This window comes from Mugil cephalus, chromosome 12 (assembly GCF_022458985.1).
Source record: "Mugil cephalus isolate CIBA_MC_2020 chromosome 12, CIBA_Mcephalus_1.1, whole genome shotgun sequence".
NCBI classification, from domain to species: Eukaryota; Metazoa; Chordata; class Actinopteri; order Mugiliformes; family Mugilidae; genus Mugil; species Mugil cephalus.
The window spans coordinates 17,053,995-17,057,662 of record NC_061781.1 but is presented as its reverse complement, the minus strand read 5'-3'; positions in this window follow the sequence as shown (position 1 = coordinate 17,057,662).

Genomic DNA, 3,668 nt, shown 5'->3' with positions numbered 1-3,668 from the left:
CGCCGCGCGGTAATCAAGGATTGGTGCGCACCAGAGGAGAGAAGGAGCGCGACGCGCTGCTGCGCTTTTGCCAAATGAGCAGCGTGGAGAGAGTGAGTGAGCGCAGAGAAGAAGAGTGGGGGACTAATGAGTGTCTCGATGTGTGCGAGGGGAGGACAATAAAAAAAAACGACCAGTGATCTGTTTGTGGGTCTTACTGTATGTGTGTGTAGGTTTTAAATCCTTAACAAATGTTATGGTCTCATAATAACAATAAAGACTCTTGATTCTTGGTATAGCCTATATAGAGAGTTTATAAGTCAGTCTGTACCATCATGGTATCTAACAATCCATTTAGGTATATTGCTTTTCTAGATTTGAAAAATCTTGGTATCTTGACTTCAATAAAAAAAAAAATAAAAAAATAAAATAAAAAAAAAGTCATTTTTCATCATAATGAACTGGAAGCTCAAGAAATAAGAAGTCAATTACTTGGTTTTAATTATTTCATTACGTCTAAGTCTAAATAATCTGTGATTATATAATCATCTTCTCCAAATTGAATTACGACCAGGAACTTTGCCACCTTATTTAAACTTTCATAATTTACTGCTCCTGAAGTATTACAACAGACCTGCAGCGTTGGGTTCTACACGCACACCACCGCCCCCGTGTGGTTAGTAACTCCACTCCCTTCGAAAAAGGATCAGCAGAGTACAAAAAATGCCTTTTAAAGAGCAAACGTGCAGCGCGACTCGATGTGATACTCCCTATTCAGCCTCGCTTGTCATTATCAACATCATTTCATCCCCTCTTTAACCATCTTAGAAGAATCTCATTAGATGTGCCATGCCTGCCTGCCTGCCTTCTGGCTGTGATGGTAAAATCATCATCCTTAGTCATTTGATTACGCACTTAATCACTCACACAGCCACATTCTATGAATGGCGCAGCTCCCTCTGTGGGAGCTGGAGCGCCTATTTCATACCAGTAGCAAAATCTGGTTTGTTGTAACCACATGAACCACAGTAATTCCCCAAGAAGCCAAGCGATTTTAATATTCAGATTTTAATATGCAAACTCCACACTGAAAGGCCCCATCTGGCCGATGGATTTGAACCACGAAACCTTCTTGCTGTGAGACATCAGTGCTAGCCAACACACCACGGTGATTTTAATATTGTAAATCTAAACTAACAGTAGAGGTGCATGTTAGGAAAACACTCATAAACATTTTCTTGGCACCGACCTGTTTTTTTTTTTTTTACATTTAGAGGACTCTTGGACTTAAGTGCTCTTTTATGAGAGCAGTACTTCTGCTTCGACTGCAGTCATCAAGACACTGAGCAGGCTATGCTCTGCACTGGTAGTGCGGTTAATAACTCGGGAAGAAATCTGTCCTTCATCATAATGTTACAATAATGAAAGATCGATTGTATCATCTGAGGACACGTCGGCAGCGACAAATGTCATGTACTTCATATTGTTATAAACAGCAACTGTTGTACGCTGTTCCTTTCTGTTCATCTTTAAATGTTTAAGATAAACGTGAACATTTTTCTAACTGTAAAAGGGTGACAAGGTGATATTTTTTTTTTAGCCGGATTGCGCAGCCCCGTGCTCTGTCAAACTGGCGACAAGCTAGTGTGTGCTTTGGGCTTGTTGCAGGTCGCACGGTTGTTTTTCCTAGAAAGCGATAGACTGTCTCCTCGGTGCCAGCTGTACATTTGGGAGGTTAAAATGTCACTGCTTTCTGAGGCATGTTATTGCTGTGGAGAGCAGGGAGCGTCGGCTCGTGCCTCCTGAACGCGCAAATGACTCGCAGAGAAGAAAAAGAAAGAGAGAAAGAAAAAAAAAGACACCAGGCCAATATTTCAAGGAGCCCATCATTAATTTTTGTCTTGGTCTAATTAGCTGGCGTGGGCAGGTCGTGTGCAGAGCCACTCGCTCCAGACAAACAAGCCGCATGAGGATGCCAATCAAGATGAAGAGAGACACTAGTGCTCCCCGTTGATTGTCGTAATGGCAAACTGGCATGACGTGTTGATTACTGATGCTCCACTGCTGATGAAGGCGGGTTGGAGATAATCACTAGTGGGAGGTGGCGCTTTACAGCTCACGTCTCTATCTTCTGGCAATGCAGTGTAGGCACACAAACACCTCCGAGAGTCAAATAAACAACTGTAGCACTGGAAGATTCATCAGTGCAGTCGGCATCATGGACAGACTAATCCTTTTCCATAGGTCTTTCTTTTTGGGAGGGGGGGGGCAAACACACGGTGATGACCTAAGGTAATGGGTAGTGAATGCATCAGTGCTAAGCCGAGCTGAAGAGGATTTCAGTCTCCTTCCACTCATCTCCCCTCTGGTTGCGGCTCCTTAACCCCGGGGATCGATTGTTCAAACATGGCCACGAGTGCGCGGCTGCAGGGTTTGCGTTGCGTGCGTGTGTGTCAGTTTTAGAGGGGAAGCTCCGGGGAACGACACATCGGCAGCAGCTGGTCTAGACGCACACCTGTGTCTGGTCAGGCCTGCGCAGTCTCTCCCATTTCCTTTTTATTTATGCTTCCTAGTTCATTAGGTGAGCTAGTGAAAACAAATCCATTCTCACGAAGGCTAGGGTATTCCACATCTGTTAGAAGGAAAATAATAGATGTTCACATCCCTTTTTTAATCAGTAGAGAAGGCTACACAACAGAAGTACCACTACAATACACTACATCTTCCAAGATTTTCATACAACTGAATCACCACATTTCTTGCACTGTTCAGGTTTAAGTTGCAAGTGTATGTACTCCAGTAAACTACACATTTTCAGCAAATTGTTATGGGCGTGCGACACTTACTCGACAAATTAGAACGTTATATTAAAACACAACATAGCATCTACTGTGTTACGGTGCACTGCGCAAAATGTAACACTGTGCGCTCTTCCATTAAAAGGTAAACGCAGCAGAGTAATAATTAATGAGCGGTTTTGTTTGTATCACCTATTCAATACTGTGCACACAGCAAGAGCCCCGTGTGATACGATACACATTTCTGCAGACTCCTGCCGAAGGACGCTAATGGACTTCCGTAGGTCTTTCCACCGACGGTTATGCAGATCTGTCGATATACATTACTGTCAGCGGCGCTAATGTGCCGTTAAAGGTAGTGGCCAAAAAAAAGAAAAAAAAAAAGGAGGACAAAATAATGGACCAACTAATGCAGGTTCAAGTTATCAACTAAAAGGGTTTGAGAGTGGAAGTGTTCTTTTGGCCTGACAGGATGTGTTTTAATGAATGTGCCGTACGGGTGCCTTTAAGGAGAATTTTGAGGACACGAGGTGCCTGGTGATGCATTTACTTCTAGAAAGTGAGTGAAAATAGTAATGTATTCACATATTTAAGGATGTGTAAAATATCTGGTTTAAGTAAAAGAGCTCTAGGACGGGGGTTTTCAATGTTTTACAGGCCACGGCCCCCAGACTGATGGAGAGACTAAATAGGAACTCACTACTTACTATAGATGTGTTCTATATTAAACTTGGCTTAGTGCTATTTCTAAATATACATTGTTGTTATAATTTTGCATTGCATGCTAATAATTTAAATAATAAACAGTTTCAAATATTCTTTTTTTAGGGTGGCCGTGAAACTGCCTCAACATACCTGACTAGTGTGTGTATAAATAATTGACGGTTGAGG